The 19,133-nt window shown below is 42.9% G+C and overlaps 1 long non-coding RNA gene across 1 annotated transcript; it reads left to right on the top strand.

Moving 5' to 3' along the window:
- Positions 1-1,426: 1,426 nt before the first annotated feature.
- LOC124253697 lies at positions 1,427-17,648 on the top strand. The gene is made up of 3 exons (XR_006892265.1): positions 1,427-1,437; positions 11,309-11,314; positions 17,584-17,648. It is a non-coding gene; the product is annotated as an uncharacterized LOC124253697 (long non-coding RNA).
- The last annotated feature ends 1,485 nt before the right edge of the window (positions 17,649-19,133 follow it).

Raw genomic sequence — 19,133 nt, 5'->3', positions numbered from 1 at the left:
TTTGAGCTTTCGAAATAAAAATCAGTTTGTCATCCTCAGCATGAAGTCATAACAACTGCATGTGTAATTTTGTCAAATTCCTTGTCAGAAAGTGACCACAGTGCGGGGAGTTCCTGGACCTTTTTGGGTCCAGAATTAAATTGTGACGTGTTATAAAAAGATTCCTTAAATTAACAACCTGTATGTAATGCATGCTTAACTGTTACCTTTCCGACACATGCACGGGTTTATGTAATTGCCTGTCTGATGGAATCACCATTTAGCATCATTCAACCCCTCCACATAGGAATAAGAGACCAAAATAGGTTCCATCTCTTAATGGGATACAAAAGTCTGGTTGCTGTGAGGTGTCTGGTTTGGGTATCCATGCAGCATGTTCTGTTTTGTTTTTCTCGTGCTTTGATCTGGAAAATAACTTCTCTATCAAAAGTGTTCGTGGTGGAACTCGAGATGTGAGAAGCATGGGCATACGTTTATGTTCATTGCGTTTGTCACGTTCTCTCACAAACATCTAAAATTCACGCAAATAGTAAATGAAAAATGTTCAAATCTTCAAAAGGCATAAAATCAATAGTCAAGGAATGGATTATATACCTACGTGATCATAAGATTTGAGGAGATTGTGAAACGAATATTGAATGCATTGCATGTGAGTTATTCTTTTTCCATTTTCAGCATGAACATTAATACATTGTGTCACGATTTCGGATACAGCTTTGTACTGTCAATTGTCAGCTATGAAACTGTGTGTCCTTCATTGCAAACTATTATATATCATGCTGTATATTATCGCTCAAATGTTTCGTGCCTGGAACACTTTGAGAATGGATTATTAAAGAACGGTTTTCATAGAGTGAAACCATATACATATGTTTGGCGTACCTCGCTGGTAAGTATAAATTGGCACGGCCCCCACTGCCGCAAGCTGTGAATACACAATGTCATTTAGAAAATTGACCCATTTTTGCGGCAGTTGCGATGGGTTATTCCGCTGACTTCGTGTGCTGGCGGTTAGGTGCCTGACTCTAAGCGTGTGGGTTCGAATCCCGAATGGGAACCAACCTAATAAATGTAATAGAAGTATATATATATACTTATCCTATCTCACGACTTGCACCTCTCTCTCTTGCTTCGACTTTTAGTGGAACGACTGTAAACTTTTTCCATGGGCCTACTTGTCCATTCGCCCGTGCACTCCATGCTGATCTCCTTAATTAGCTTACTAGTTCCTAATAAAGCTTCCAGGATGCTCCACTAATTGCCCACGTGACTACCTTGAATGATCATTCTCATCTTGGAGCCAACGTTGTAATCTGAGTAGTGGGGAGGCCGGGCGGGCATCTATCGCGTGAGATAGGATAAGTATATAAATATGCAATTTATATTAAAATTTGCACTTATCGTGAGGTTGGACGGCGGGCCGCAGATTACCCTTCTGTCTGGACAGTGCGAACAGCTGGTCTTGGAGCTGTGTGGACTGATGACAACCGTAGATAGCGATGTACAAGGGAGGTCTGTTACGCATGCACGATACTCCTATGCTTGTAGTGGGTTCTCCGGAACCCTTGGCTTACTAAGCACAACGACTCCCAGGGAGATGGGTGCTCCCAAGCGATGTGGTGTTCGGCTGCAACCTTGTACAAGGCAAGGGACGCAACTCGGCAAGTAGGCCTCGCCTCGCCACGATTTACAAGGTACCCCCGTAATTAAAGTCTTGCGACTAGAATCGGGCCAGCCCCTGCTTCAAGAAGGCCCCCCAGACACTGACCGAGGCGGATGAAAGAGAAACACAACTCGGCATCTCCAAGGTTTAACGTTCAGTTCCGGGCAGCATCAAATTGACCCTCATTCGTTAGCCTAAGCTTAGTCAAAGGATGTGCCCGACAACTCAGGAGGCAGAACGCAACGAAATCCACTGGAATTCGGGAGTGTCACACTTCACTGACGTAATTGCTCCGTGGAGTAGAGGTCAGTAAGCGTGGATGTCAAACACCTCTGCATTGTCATACTGATTGTGCCTCAGGTCGGTAGGGCCACGCTAGGTGGCCGTATTCCGATGCCTTGGTATGGAGGCCAAGCTAAGTAGTTCTTAAACCCATATAATGAGAACAAAAGGTTGAGATCCAGTTCAACTTTTATTCAGTATATACAAGGAAGCAAGAACGCGAATGCGGAACCGTCCCTCATCTGCGTTGTTGGGCCGATGTATGCTGCTGAGCCAGTACAAGAGGTCCGAACTGGTGTAGTCCCTGGACATCCGTGACAGACAGGTCTAGCAGGTAATGTGAAGAGAAGACTGTATCAGAACGCCAGAAGCAACCTTCCATGATAGCGGTCAAGGAGCAGTTGCTATGGTGGGCCATCGTCGAGGCTAGTGCACGAGTCTCATGAGGATTGGAAGCGGCTGGAGGAGGCAACCCTGCAAAGGTGTAGGCTCACAGGTTCGTGGCACGCATCCAGAAGGCCAATGTGGTCTGGGAAACCTCAGTTCTTGAAGCGGTCGACAAGGGTATGAAGAGGCGCTTCCGTAGCCGTCGACGATCCTTGGAGGCAGCGAGGTAAACGTGTAGAGCCCTAACAGGGCAGAGTGTCAAATCTTCTTTATCATCAGGCCCAAGAATGGTGGACAACGGGGGAATGGTAAACATCTGGTCCAGTTGCCCTGGAAGTTGTTTTTTTGCAATGAAGTCCCAGTGGAGACACAGGAAAGCCTTGCCATACTTCTTCTGCTCGAACCGCACCCGATTGACATCAAGCGCATGCAGTTCAGATATATGAGCAGTGGTAGCCAAAGCTACCAGGAAGAATGTCTTAAATGTCACTTGGTCGAAGTCCCTGTCTTCTAAAGGTTCATAATCTGTAGAAATCATATGACGAAGGACGATGGACAGATCCCAGGCCGGAGGTCTGAACTTCCTGGACTGGTCAGAGAGTCTATAGGAGCGTAGTAGACTCTGCAACTCGGGCACAGTGGAAATCTTCATGCCCGTGGTGGTAGCCAAAACCGAGTTGATGGCAGCTAAGTAGGTAGCTAACATAGTACCATTGAGGTTCTTAGTAGTACGGAGATGCTGGAGAAACTCAGCAACGACCTGAACCGAGGTGGAAGTGGGAGATGCAATTCCCCTAACCTTACAATAGTCTTCAAACTTCTTCCGCTTGTTGTCGTACAAGGAATGGGTCGAAGTGACAGCTGTATCTACTCGGCGAGAGTAGCCCTTAGCTATTTGAGACCTCTGAAGGTGCGCCAAACGTGTAGATTGAGGGTCTGAGGTGACCCATGGCGCAGTTCCGAGTGAGGGTGAAGAAGTAGGTCGTGATAACGGGTAGATCATCGACTGAAAGATCTGGGGCAGTAACTTCCACTCTGTCGGGGACGTTCGGCTGGATCAAAACAAGGCATCGTCGATCACATTTTTTACCTGGGAATGTGTCTGGCTCTGGCTACGATGTTGACTGAGTCAATGAGATGGAAGAACCTGATCGCCCATTCTAGCAGATTTGCCGAGCCTGTCGAGCCTAGATGATTTATATACCAAACCACTGTCGAATTGTCTGATTGGATCAACAGCTCGTTTATATAAAGTACCCGTTCGTCGGATGACAACACCCCGGCCACTGTGTGGTCGAGGAAGTGAGCTCCCCAACCCATGAGGGATGCATCGATGAATAGGTGATGAGTCAGTGCAAAGGGCATCATAGAGACTCCGGCACAAACATTCTGTACTGGACGAAGTGGTAGCCGTGAAGTAGCAGGTTGGTGACGTACAGATCTCTGAGGATGGTCCAATTCGGGGTCAAGATCTGTAATCTCCCGCCTACCAGAGTGTTGTAAATCAGAACGACTGGGGCGGAAGGTCCCAGTGGTGCGATTGTCTCAAGCCGTCGCTGCTTCCTTGCGCTGGTCCCTGGGCCAGAGTTGGTCCTGCGGGGCGGATGGGCGTGGGGCCGGGCGACGAGAGGAACCATCATGGCCAGATCTGTTTCCTCTGCCACGGCCTTGAGTGGATGCTCCACGAAAAAGATTGCGTAAATCCAGACTGGTAGGAGTGAACTGTGCAGTTCGACGCTGTTTTAATGAGTCCTGGAGCTGTGACTTCTGTATCTTTAACAGTTCAATCGAGACTTGAAAGTGGGTTTCTTTATCAACTTTAGTAGATACTTCTTGGCTGCTACCAGAATAAGTATGCTCCAGAGCAGTGTCAACAGCGTCGACTGCTGCAATCACGCAACTAATAGATGGCAACATCTTTCTCACGGCTGAATCCATGTGAGCCAACTCTTGGTCCTCAATAAGGTAGGGCGAAGCAGCTCGTTTGCCACACAGGGTTCTAATATCCTCATCAACTGTTAAAGCCGTAGAGAGTTTTGTTAGGCCGTGGACATGAGAGGTAGACGGATTATATCTGGGAGCAGAGAATCCGTCCTTAATTCGTTTCAGGCTCTTGAAACCATCATTTAGTGTACTGGATAATTTCAGAATACAAGGACGAGGTTGTAGGGTGATGGTAGACCAATCCCGGTTCCTAAGAGTATAAGAGTGATCCAGGCCATCTGCTGAAGTACTCAAGGGAAGTTGGAGCTTCTCAACAATCCAAAGGAGTACCTGAGGTGTCTCAACTGCTATAAAGCTACCCCCAGGGGTAGATAACTCAGAGTGAGCGGGAGATGCAGGCATGGCTATTTGGACAGGATCAATCTCTGGAGGTGGACCAGATGAAGAGCCAGGAGCTACCGAAGCCGGGTGGGCTGGAGTAGAAGGCTGTATTTGGTTCCAGGCTGAGGTTATGGCCCTGATCATCATATTTAGATCCGGAGTCGCTGTACGAGTGGGATTGTTATCAGGTTCCCATGACTCAGCCATGATCCTAGAGTGAGTCGAAGGATTCTCAGAGCGTGTAGACAGAACATCGTAAGAGACTGTAGGCCCCTAAGTGGTATCAGAGCAATGATCACCCAAGCGTCGGTCAGAGGAACTGTATCGAGATCTCGATGTGGTAAGTACCGAAGTAGGTGGTAAGCCGGTAATCTGGATTCCCTAGTATGGATAGGTGATCCTGTATGATATGAAGAACTACTCTGGGTCGCTGTAGTTCTAGTTGGTGATCTGGTTCTGATTGGAGCTCTGGTTCGACCATCTGAATAGTATCGGCCATGAGATGTGGATCTGTACTGTGATCGGTCAATGGCTCTGTAAGGTGATCTAGATCGTATTGGTGACCTGGTTTGGTAAGATGATCTGGATTTGTAAAGTGATCTGGATCGATTCGATGCACTAACTGGAAACTGTGATCGTGATCTGCATCTATAAGGTGATCTGGATCGAACAGGTGATCTGGTTTGCAGTTGCAATCTGGCTTGATTTGGTGATACAGATCGGTTAGGTGATCTACTTTGATGTTGTGATCTGGATCGGTTCGGTGACCTAGATCGGTCCGGTGATCTGATTCGAAGTTGTGATCTGGATCCCTTCGGTGATCTGGATCGGTCCAGTGATCTGGATCAGTCCGGTGATCTGGATCGGTCCGATGATCTACTTCGATGTTGTGATCTGAATCGGTTCAGTGATCTGGATCGGCTAGGTGATCTGGATCGGTCCTGTGATCTGGACCCGTTTGGTGATCTGGATTGATCAGGTGATGTGGATAGTAGTTGTGCTCTGGATTCGATGCACTAACTGGAAACTGTGATCGTGATCTGGATCTACAAGGTGATCTGGATCGAACAGGTGATCTGGTTTGCAGTTGCGATCTGGCTTGATTTGGTGACACAGATCGGTTAGGTGATCTACTTTGATGTTGTGATCTGGATCGGTTCGGTGACCTAGATCGGTCCGGTGATCTGATTCGAAGTTGTGATCTGGATCCCTTCGGTGATCTGGATCGGTCCAGTGATCTGGATCAGTCCGGTGATCTGGATCGGTCCGATGATCTACTTCGATGTTGTGATCTGGATCGGTTCGGTGATCTGGATCGGCTAGGTGATCTGGATCGGTCCTGTGATCTGGATCCGTTTGGTGATCTGGATTGATCAGGTGATGTGGATAGTAGTTGTGCTCTGGATTGTGACTGTGATCTGGATCGATCCTGTGATCTTGATCGGCACCGTGATCTAGATCGGGTTTGTGATGGTGATCTGAATCGTGAAGGTGATCTAGAATGATGTTGTGATCTGGATCGGCGATTAGGTGACGAAACCTGAAGTGTTGATTCATGATGAACGTCATGGCGACGCTGTTGTAGACAGCTCCGTCCGGTTCCACGAACTGTTGGGGAACAGTTGGCTGGTTGAACGCAGTTGGACAGGCTCCAAACAAACTGAGACAGTCGAGGGGATATGTACCGATGATCTGGATGATGATAGTGTCGATCTAAGGCAACGATGAATTATCGATCACAACCACCCGCGAGTGATCTGACGCTATGGAAGGAGGTGATTGATGCGCAATAGGTGCCGAACGTCCTCAGATAAGTAAGAATCTGATGAAGCGTCCATAAAATCCTCTTGAACCACAGACGTCGCACTCTTGCGTGAAGGTACGATTTTCTGTCGCTGTAACTTGATACGCTTGGCGGGAGTGGGATCAGATGCTGTTGATTTCCTGTCCCTATCGGCGATACTCCGGGAGCAAACACGAAGATAGGCCTTAAAATCCTCATCTTTTAGTGAATTACACTTGCCACATCGTTTGTTCCAGTTACACTGTCCAATACAGTCACTGCAAGACGAGTGAGGGTCGAGGGACGAATAATTCGTCTTGCATTAAGCACAAACTTTCCTTTTCCTTGACTGATTATCTGTTTTCCCCATGATGTTAGGGTGAAATAATGTCCCTAATATACAGCACGTCCACACAGTCGTGCGACAAGAAAGAGAATGATCATTAAAGGTAGTCACGTGGGCAGTTAGTGGAGCATATTGCAAGCTTTATTAGGAACTAATAAGCTAATTAAGGAGATCAGCATGGAGTGCACGGGCGAATGGACAAGTAGGCCCATGGAAAAAAGTTTACAGTCGTTCGACTAAAAGTCGAAGCAAGAGAGAGAGGTGCAAGTCGTGAGATAGGATAGGTTTTAAAAAGGACAGTTTTATGGATGTCAACTTCTTTATTATGAGGAACACGACTTAAGGCATGGGTACACACATCAGACAGATATATAGTGCTAAACATAGTTTAGGTTCTTGTACATTATATTATAATTGTTTGATTTACCGTCGCCTGAGAAACAGAGTGTTCTAGATCCTTAAAAACTTTTTTTCACATGTCTTGTGTTTCTACTTCACAGCCAATTTGAAATCTACGCTGGATAAAGATTGTGGCTCGCCCCCTCCTCTAAAAGGCACATACGTTGTTTACAATTCATCAAAGGTATTTGCCACCGCTGTCTACAGATGCAAGAAGGGTTTAATGCAGGTCAATCCCGACGAGAAGGGGCAGAGCGCCTGCCAAGAAAGCGAGCTCTGGAAGCCTGTCAACATCAAGTGTGCCAACAGTAAGGACTTTCACTGTCTGTATGAACACGTTTGGAAATGTACGAAAAAAACAATGACTTACGATGCCCCCAGCACATGTCTGTGAAATAGACAAGCTTGCAATTACCCGAATTCGATATTTAGTATTTTCTTTATCATTTTATTCTAAAGGATCTTCAGAGGACACTATACATTTTTATGATAAGTAAGAAAAGGGTAACAAATACGTTAACAAGTAGGACAGGAGCAACACGCACTCAATGTGTGACGTTTTTATCCATAGCACGAATAAGAATATGTACAGGGCGTCCTGGACAGTCAAAAAAATGTTTACCAGGCCAATGTACACCGACAGATGTTATGTCTATCATTGATTTTATAATAGAATAATACTTCCTGTGGGCGTTTCGTTACATACACTTGATTGCTGTGTATATTCTGCCGCTCGAACATTGGAGAAATTTCACATAGATTCCAAAGAAGAAAAACTTCCAATGATAAGAACTAAACATCAGAAAAAACGGTTTCTAATAAAACGTACTGAAACCAGAAGAAATAGTTCCTGGATTGAGCAGTCAGGGAACCCACTCTCTAAAAGGAAAATGTCAGTGTGGAGAAAATTAAAATTACTATGCAGGACAACTTACGTAAAGGTACTTCTCCAACTTGGCGTATTCCCTTATGATAAAATTAAATACAGAAAAAATGAGAAAAAGAAGAACAAATTTATAAAACAAAATAAACTCTGAAATAAATACTGAAGAGCACGTATACAGTAAACTCAAAACAAAATGTGATGGTGAACACGACAAACGGCCTCCCATGGATGCCAGTGAAAGGTCCTCGAAACAGTTGTGGTCTACACCCGGAGACTGTAACCTTGAGGCACCATGGGTCCATGATTACGGTTATGCAATGCATGAAAGAATGACCAAGTCGTTTGACTATTACATCTCACCTGGTTGTCTGAAAAGTGTTATAAAAAAGTCCAATCAAATACAGCTCAAGGACCTGATGGCATTCGAAACCGGTACTGGAAACTGTTCCACTATGTCCAAACACCATTACTTCAATGTTTCAATTCTCTCATGGACACAGGCGATGCTCTTTATATAGTTCTGCAGAGGTCGCAAAATATTCCTTCCCATTAAAGGAGACTTAACTTCCGCTTTATCACATGTTTGTTTACTCATATTATGAATATTCACAGGATGTTTGACAAACCTCGTGTCATTTTACTGAAAAAAGGCATTCGACTCTGTCCCTCATGAATGGATTCTAAAGTATTGTATTGATTTCCCTGAGCGACTACTTGATTTACTCAAGTCGTTAATGAGTTGCTGGTCGACTCAACTTGAGAAGTACTCGCAAGGGCAGAATCTATTCCAATCAGAAGGGGAATATTCCAGGGGAACTCCTTCAGCCCTTTCTTGTTCAGTTTGTCTTTAAATTCTTTGAACTTTCTGCTCAATGAAGAGGAGGGTTACCTCCCGGACCTCTTCAGCACAGATCCCCAACACCTCTTACTCATCTTCTTTACATGGATGACATCCAGCTCCTTGCCAAAGGAGATACCAATTTGAAAGAACAGGCTTTCCTTTGCCGAGTCTCTTCCTTTGCAATACTCTTTATTTTAAACGTGCAAGGTTTAAACGTGGAAGATCAAGCCCCGATTTCTCGAAACAAACTTAAGCTTTCACTCAAAGTTCAAACTGTGCTTGACAATTTGAAACAGCCGAATGTTTAACTCATCTGCATTTTTAAAATATAAAAGCCGAAACAACGTACGTATTCTATTCACAAAACTCAAATCGTCTACTATGTCTGAGTATAATTTCGATTTCAGTTCATTCTGGGATATGCGTTTTCTCAAATTTGAGTAAAAACTCTAACTAAAGTCAAAACTCAGCCTTAAGTTTGTTTCGAAAAATCGGGGCGGCGAGGCCTACACATATCTTGGAATGCAGGTTCAAGACAAGCTTCAGACTGCCCAGATTCAAGAAAAACTCCGTGCTGAGTATAAATCTCGCTTAAAGAAAATCTGGAGCTCAGAGCTAAATGCTAGAAACAAGGTCAAAGCCACCAATATTTTTGCTGTGCCATTACTCCTATTCCGTTGGAGTTGTTGATTGGACAAAATAAGATATCTAGAGTCTTGACCGCCTGACCAGAAGGATAATGTCTGATATCCACCACCCTGGTTCCTATCTCAGTCGTTTATGTATGTCTCTTTTGGCAGCAATGTGATTCACGGAAAGCGTGCTAAATATGCGGACCCAACCTTTGAAAAGTCTCTCTGCTGCATTTGTAACTTAATCTGTAAAACCTAATAATAATGATAAAACAATTAGGTCACTCTGTGTAACCACACTTATGGTGCCTACCTACACAGACACATACCACCCACCTACCCACTATTCACCTATCCACATTCAAACACAACCACCGAAACACCTACCTACCTACCTATTCTACCTACCTATACCCACCTTCCTACCTACCCACTACCAACCCGACCACCCAACCACCTACCTACCTATCTACCCCCCCCCACACACACACACACCTACCTACCTAACCACTTACCAAGCTACCTACCCACCCCTCCACCCACCTACCCACCTACCTACCTATCTACCTACTGTGTATTTTCCAGTATCTGGATGTTCAAAGTTATCTGGTCGAAAAGTGTTGTACTCTGGGACTTGGTCAGAAACCACATCTGGTTTCACCTGCCAACGATGGGATACTCAGTTGCCACATGCTCACAGCTTCAAAGACGACCATTACTTCACCACTCCAGGCCTTCCCGAGACTGTATCAGGATCTGCTAACTACTGCCGTGACCCGTCAAGCAACGGGTATTTGTGGTGCTACACCACGGACCCCATTACGCGCTGGGAAAAATGTAGCGTCCCTGTGTGTTGACATGGTTACCATTACGCTACTGGAGCTCACGTTCTATTTGCTTTCTGGCAAATGGGAGCAGCATTGTCTCTACTAGCTTCTAATATACACTTCTATGGCAACATGTCAGATAGATTTGGTGTCGAAGGAAAAAGTCTTTAATTTTGTAATTTTCGCCATTAAACAACATGTGTCAGTATGTTTGTTATTCTATTTTGTCCTGCTTTCGAGTGTACTGGTTTCATGAAAACAGCCAAGGAGATTGTATATGGGCGTTATGACACAGCACAAGATATTAATTCGAATCACAAAATTCATTCTGTAATATGTAAGATATAATAATTCGTGTTTTTAAAATATATTTTCTGTTGAAAGGAAGACAACGCTAAAGCATTCAAAAACCTGCTGTCTAACATTGATCACCAGAGAGATACTGAAATCGTTTTTCAGGAATGTTGTAACTGTCGTTTTTCGTGGGGTAAGGATTAACGGTAGTTTGTAGTCATGTGATTCCACTGAGTAAGTGATTTCGTTTAGTTTTTAGCAATATTGCAGCTATATCACGCCTTGGGACACCAGAAGTGAGTTCCACACATAGTACCAATGCCTTGAATTGAACCCGGGTCTTCGGCGTGACGAGCAAACGCTTAATACACAAGGCTACCCCCACCGCCCCGTGATGACTGAAATGTCACTATGATTATATATCTTTCAAAGGTAATGTTTTGTCATTTTACTAAAACCAAATTGTGTCTTTCACATCTTGTAGACATTCAGTAGGGATTTCAGGCTAGATCTGGCTGCATGGAACCTTGGTGCGTCAGTGGCTTCGTGGATTGTGTGGTGAGACTCAGGGACATTTTGTGAAACAATGCAAGGACAAGATTTTAACGTTTTGTTCTGTTTACTGCTGATAGACTAATTATAGTATAAGGTACGGGACAAGACGAGCTTGGTGTTGAAATGAGTTGAACGTCTGTGGAAACTTGGTGATTTGAAAGATGGAAAGACGTTACTTGTGGTTGGCTGGCTGCTTAACGCCGTACTCAGCAATATTCCAGCTACATCGTTCTGGTCTGTAAATAATAGTCTACGAAGTTGGGATACAATGACATGTGTCAAACCAAGTTAGCGAGCCTGACCACCCGATCCCGTTAGTCGCCTCTTACGACAAGCATAGGTTGCTGAAGACCAATTCTAACTCGGACCTCCACGGAACCGTTTCTTTTGGACACCTGGCCTAACACTCAGAATAAAACCGGGACTGGTCAGTTTGGAGTAGGTATGATGTGTGCATTTGGAATCACCATATGTTTTTTGTTTGTTTGATTACCACACTCTAGGCAATATTCCAGCTATGTGATCATGAGTCTGGACCAGGCAATCCAGTGATCAAGAGCATATGCATCGAACAATGCAATTGGGATACGATGACATGTGCCAACCAAGTCAGCGAGCCTGACCCCCCGATCTAGTTAGCTCCTTTTACGACAAGCATCTTCACGGTCATCTTGTGGTGGGGTAGTTATTTCAGGGGGCGGTGGGGTAGCCTAGTGGTTAAAGCGTTGACTCGTCACGCCGAAGACCCGGGTTCGAATCCCCACATGGGTACAATGTGTGAAGCCCATTTCTGGTGTCCCCCGCCGTGATGTTGCTGGAATATTGCTAAAAGCGGCGTAAAACCAAACTCAGTCAGTCAATCAGTTATTTCAGAGGGTTGCTGTGAATCAGGCCAGCGTCTGAACTATTACACGCACGCACGAGCGCGCGCATGCACCACGAAAGCACGCATGCAAGCACGCACGCTTACACAAACTGTTCGTTGCCTGACTCCCGAGATCGAAAAAATCAGTCCTACTGGAAAGTCCACATCTTGGGAAAGAAACGGTTAATGTCAACTTATGTTGATTATTTTAAATACAACTAACTGATCAACATTATCTTTTGAACAAAACAAAACTTGAGTTAAGTGAACTTTGAACTGTAATTTTTAATATATTTGAGTCGTCTTTATCAAGGGGCGTACATCAAGAATCGTACAACCATATCTCGTGTGATCTCGCTATGAGTCACCAGCAAATCTTGTGTTGTGACGTGGAGCGCAATCGTTGTCATGGCGACTGATTGCTGAGCTGCATGACTAAAGTACTTTTACAAACTTTACTGTATGTATATCACGTGCGAGATACTTGAGCGCTTTATGAATATAAGCAATATTGTCCTGGCAACTGTTCATGTACTCCAGGTCATATGTTTTTTTCAATATTTCAATGTATTTTCATTTTACGTAGGTACGTAAGTCAATTTCAACTTACCAGGATTTTTACACGTAGTATTCTTGTTATATTTTTTAATTTTGGCTAACATTTCTTACAATCGCCAACAGCTGAAGGGATGGTGTAAGTCCAGCTAGGGTCCATGCAGGTAGCAAAGGTACTGTTAGTCCCCATGGCCCCTAGCATGGTGATCTACCTTCAGTTGTTGGCCTGTTTTTATATTGTATTGTCCAAATAGTGCTATCAGTTCACACTAGTGCTATCAGTCCACACTAGTTTTAGTTGTAATTGTGATATTCTAGTTGTTTTACTGTCCTTCGTCGACAGGTTTTTATAGTATACATATCTTCCATTTCAATGTCACATATGTTCTCGTCACGATATGGCTGAAATATTGCCGATGTGACGTTAAATAATAACTCACTCACTCACTCATATTACGTAGAATAGGATTGTTCTTCACAACGTTTTTCAAGAATAATACAATTAAATGAAATTATTATTCATTTGTCATTCCAAACCGTGATGTCAACACAGAAACTGACATGCATTTGTTGTGCTCGATATCGATGTCTGTCTCAAAAGTAGAGACATTCTGAAACGAACAATAAGCGGGATCGTGTCATATCGTGAGTGAGTTAAAATTTGACGTTGTAGAAAATGTCAGCCATATCGTGACGACAGAAAGTCATAAATAAAGAATACATCTTTAGAACACTTTATAAAAAGCTCTCACAATATAACTGCTAGAATTTCACATAAATTTTTAAAACTAGTTTGAAAATATTAAAATATCAAGCTTTCATTGAGAAACTCAATATAAAAGTAGGCTAGTTAGCGCTTTCCACTGAAGTGAGGCCAGGGACCGTGGGGACTTACAATACGTCATCCTCCTGCACGGCTCCCCTACAAGGTTTATAGCATCCATCAGCGGCCAGCGATTGTATGCAATGTTAGCCATGATTGTAAAATGTGCAAATACGATTAAAAACGGTGATATATATGAATATTCTTTAAATGATGTGGGCTTATATGCCCTCTTCAAGGTACAGTAGTTTTACTGTGCTTCAACCCCCATTAAGGGTATAGCCACAAACAATTTAAAGTCCATTATCAAATGCTACCTATATATAAAAGAATTTCGCAATTAATTCTAGTTTAAAAGGCAATAATTAAATGAGGACTAAATGCATTTAAATGAGGATACTAGAAGATGCATTTAAAGTAATTGTGATCAGCCTAATATCACTCATCCTTTGACAGGAATATTAAGAATGGCAAACCTTAGAGCAAATTTCTCTGGAAGGTATTGTCATTCTAATGGTATGATAATTAAATATTGCCCAGTAACTGACTCATTCTCAGCAGAGATTCATGCAACATTCTTCTTGTAAAATCATAAACTCGTAAGAATTGGTCTTCAGCAACCCATACTTGTCGTGATTTTGGAAGTCTTGCAGAAGGATGAAAAACTTGAGCGTGTGAACTCGATTTTTAGGAAACACATTCGCCCCTTGCTTGACACTTTGGATTACTGTCAAACATAATCAAACCGACCCGACCCTTCCCTCCGTAGTACTGCATTACAAATAGCGAGACTAAACCATTCACCTTCTTGAATAGATGTGACGCATTTTTATGAAGGTAAAAAATATGCCATCGTCATTTTTTCCCAAACATTAATGGGATGTGTCTTCTCATATGGATGGTTTCCTTCGTTGAACATCAAGCAACACACTTCAGACATCACTTGTTTATTTCAGGACATATTGTAAGAATAATGAGATAAAATAGTGTATCAGTGTGTTCCGTCAAAGGGTGTCTGTGAGCAGAACACGGACTACACCTCGAAACTGCCTCATGCAAAGATGACTTGTGTGTCTACCCAAAACATGCTTAGGTAAATCGTGCATAGTATTAAACCACTGAACCACTAAACTGTCTGTGCAAGGAAATGTTTAGGGGGATGTGAGCTCAAGAGCAGGGACGAATTGTCAAAGGAAATTTATTCTAATCACACAGATAACGTCCGTCCTTTGGGCATGAGTTCGAATCTAAACATGGGGCTGACAATTTAATATTCCTATAAATACACATAAATACATATGACAATGACAGAAAATACACAGATTTGGCACTTAATGACCATCACCCGCCTGACGTGGGACTAATGGAAATACAATCTGAACAAAACAAGATTATTTACCCTGCTGTGCAGTCAGAAGGGAGTAAATAGAATGATCTGGACTTAGCCCATGCATAACGGGATAATCATGACGCCCCACTTGGATGTTAAAGCCGGTCGTTCAATTCCTGTCACGAGACTCGAGTGAGTGTGTGTAGTTTTACGCCGCCTCTTGCAATATTCAATTAATATCACGGCCTAGGAAACAAGAGAGTGGTTTCACACATTGTGCCCGTGTGGGGAATCGAGCCCGGGCCTTCGGCATGACAAGCGAACGCATTAACCTCTGGGCTACCCCAGCGCCCCTTCACGTGACTGGAACTTGTAAGTTACACATGAGAACTGACAATATAATACTGTGGGTAGTGCTGGCACGTGTTGAAACATCCAGGATCGGACATATAGCCTGGTCAGTGTTAAACAACTATGTATAATCAAATAAGTCTGTGTTCCTTCGCCACTAACCTTTGCAAGTTCTAATAATGTTTTGCTACACGTTATTCCTGACTAAACTCATTCGTGTCGGGTGATAGTGCTCCTAACATGCGTTGGCTCAGGAAACACAGGGTGAGTTTTCCTTTTAACACACACCACAACAATCTTTACGATCAAGCTGAAACCACAGAACCCAAGCAGCACGGCAGAAAAGATTGTGTTGTGCTTCGTGACATCAAGGTTGTTGACCAGGATAGCCACGAGCGCCCACAGAAGTGCAACATAGGGCGTGAAGGTGTAGCGGGAGTACTTGTCAAACACTGTGAGGTCCGTTATGAAGTACACGATCAAAAATACTGCTATGAAAGCCAGACAGACAGTGGAGGCAGTGCTTTGGTTAATTGGAGGATTGGATCTGTAGGTCATGAGGACCGCGATGTTCAACAGCGCAGCAACAAAGGTCCAGGTGGCGTAGAGACCTAAACCGTTGTGGACCAGTCCTCGGACTAGGGAGTCATCCAGCCTACGGTGCTGATCAGCCAGGATCTGTCTGTTGTCGTAAAGGGCTTTGTAAGATAGTGCTAGGCAAGCATAGAGACTTGCGGAGAGAAGGATCAAGAAGACGAACGCTAACACAAGCACGAACACGGCCGAGATGTCCAAAGCTACGTGTAGGAGGAGGCTGAGGATGAAGATGCCCAGAAACACTGAGGTTAGGAGAACAGGTGGACCTTCACGAACTACCCGGTAGCTTAAGTTAATGGAGAAGAATATCCAGATGATTTGCCAGATGAAGATGACAGGCCAGATGAAGAAGACCCAGGGACTTGGGGTGATTTCTGTGGGGTATGTGTAGGTGATGGCATCGGTGATGCTAAGGAGAAGAACTGCAATAATAATTGAAGAAGGATAGAATTATGTAACATATGATTTTTTCTGAGATTATGGTAGCCAGTCGAATGAAAGGGCAGCTGCAAACCCGGGTTGGATTCCCACATGATACAATATTTGAAGCTCATTTCTGATGTGGAATATTGCAAAAAGGGTACAAAATAACTCATACTCCCAAATCGGAGATTTTTCACCGTCCTGTGAAATGCAAGACTGAATATAAACTTGGGTCGCCTCTGAGGGGTACACCAACCGTACGTCTTAATACAACGCATATCTATCAAGAGAAACAGGTGCTGCTAAATATGTAGGGTGGAGAGGGCGGGTTTTTTCCGTGTGTACTTCCTTCACAAATGGCCTAATCGAGGTAGAGGTAACACAGTTCGTTATCGAATTTAAAACCAGAAGATAAATACATAATCACGAAGCATCAGGATTGGATATTACACAATGTACCTACGTAGAGATTTAGTTCGGGCCTGTGACGTGACACGCAAACGTTTTAAGCATTACCTTACCCTACTGTCCCAATTTATGCTTAACAGAATAATTACAAACGTACAAGTATGGCTGACAATAGTGTCCCAGCTAGTCAGGGGAAACTGGCAAATGTTGTGATCAAGATTTGGAACAAAGTCACCAGAAGAACCAATACTATGATAAATCTATGAAATCATTGCCTTCAAGCTGGATTGTTCAAGGATCCACTGTAAGGTCGTTCCAGTCAGATATTGTTTCAGCCAAGTTGTGACAGTAAGCTCACCTGAGTTGACCAGCGGGGACAGGAGGACAATGAACAGGGCTGACAGGACGGGCAGTAGGAAGAACAGGAAGATGATGACGATGTTCAGCGCTACCAGATTGTAGTACTTCGCCATGGAATATATGTCTGTGGCTGAAATATAAACTCAAAAATATAAAAGTATGCTTATTTTGTGTGTACTCAACTAAACTGACGTTCAAAAGAAAGTACGCATCTGATTCCTTGATAAAATATTTTCCTTAAAACAGCATTAATATTTAAAAAGTGTTTTGATTCTGCCTTGTCACAAACATTGTGCAAGTGTTTCCAAAACACCACAGATATTGTACCCAATTACAACATTGCTAGCAAAATATTTATGGTTTTATTGAGAATAGTCCCAAAACACCAGGTGTGTACTTTCTTAAGTACGTCAGTATATTATTGAAAGATTGTTTAGCGTGAGACGGTACAAGGTGCTATTTTTCGTTGTTGTGATATTTGTTAAAAGGTTCATGGTTGTGTTTCTTTTGCCTCTGAGTTTACGAACGATGCAAACAAGACCAAACTATTATGACTTTATTATTTGAATGCACAATGCCAGTTAGAAAGGGATCAAATTCAACATATGTTCTACCTTGGATTACACTTTCCCAGTAAAGCTCTTTTTCTAGTACTTTTGCTAGATTGAGTCCCATCCGGGATTCGAACCCACAATCTCAGAGTCAGGCTCCTAATCGCTTAATGCAAAGTCAGCCATCGCGGTAATTCATCACCCTGTAATATGTAATAGTTGCTTATAAGGACGTTTATGTTGTTTTTCATAATTAATTAATTCGCTGTGTAATTTAGCAGATCGACTGAGGTTTTCAGCAATACCCAAGCCACATGAAGCAGATTACACAAGACATGGGCTTCACATATTTGGTAACCATGCTACAAGGCTGTACTGAATGGTGAGCCCATGGATGTATAGTAATTCGTTCATTCGAAGAGGCAAGTCAAGATTAGCGGAAATGACAGGATGCCAGTCTGTTATTTATTATTTTTAGAAATTATCGTTTAAACTATTAATTTTTTACCTTAGAGATTTGTGCAAGTCTTAGGACTCCAGTCTGTTAGTTTAACCATTAGGCTACATTCACAAGTCACTGAAAGTATTTATCTGTATGCCAGACTTTTAGATGCAGTGTATTTGTTATTTTGCAGTTTGGTTAGACTCAACTGTGACCAGTGACTGATAGGGCTGTACGGTATTACCGGTGTACCGTATATCGCAATACGCTTTTCAAACGATACCTATTGCAATAATTTTTCTAAGGTATATTGGGTTAAGAACATAATATGAAGTTTTTTGTGATTATCTTTATGGTTTGAATTAAACTCTACACATCCTTTCATTCACAACTGATGTGTTTCTTCGTTATTCAATTACAAAACTGCATACTTTGACACAATAAACTGTATAAAAAATAACATATAATCCATGACTATGCAACCTAATTTTGAGATTGCTGTTATCAAAACCATATCATATATGTTTAGTGACTTATAATGTAGAAAATAGGATTGACATGCACAATTAGTGCCACTCACTGTCAAACACTTAAGTACCCAATATATCGCAATACGGGTACCTGAATCGCAATATATTGCAATGCAGTTTATTTGCCTATGCATAGCCTTAGTGACTGATGGGATGGCGTAAATCTAGCCGGGCTCCATGCAGCTAGCTACAGTACTGTAAGTCCCCGAGTATGGTGATCTACCTTCAGTTACTGACAATCTATAATCAATTTTTTATACCATGTTATTGATTAATGATCTATTCTCTCAAATGGTATCAACTAGTTTTAACTTGCACCTGTCATAAACTAGTTATTCTACTGTCCATCGATGACAGGTTTATTATTCTAAATACGTTCTATTTTCGAAATCTCATCACGAAAGGTTGAAATATTGCCGATGTGACGTTAAATGTTCGTATTTTAGTCAATACACAATAAATATACCTAGATATATACCTAAATATATCCATATGTTAAGCAATCAGGCTGCCACATTTCACTTCGTGTATTCAGTCCACATGCGATGACATCGCGAATACACAGACAATGGCTCAAAAACGGCGATCTACCTATAAATGCAGCGGTTCCAGTTCATGATTAAATTTTGTCCTATGACAAGATCGTCATATGACGTAAAGTCAAACAAGGGTTCGTCA

The sequence above is a fragment of the Haliotis rubra genome, unplaced genomic scaffold (assembly GCF_003918875.1).
Source record: "Haliotis rubra isolate DU_JTF1 unplaced genomic scaffold, ASM391887v1 Scf1143, whole genome shotgun sequence".
In the NCBI taxonomy this organism is placed as follows: Eukaryota; Metazoa; Mollusca; class Gastropoda; order Lepetellida; family Haliotidae; genus Haliotis; species Haliotis rubra.
The sequence above is the reverse complement of the archived record's forward strand: the minus strand, read 5'-3'. Positions and strand labels throughout refer to the sequence as shown.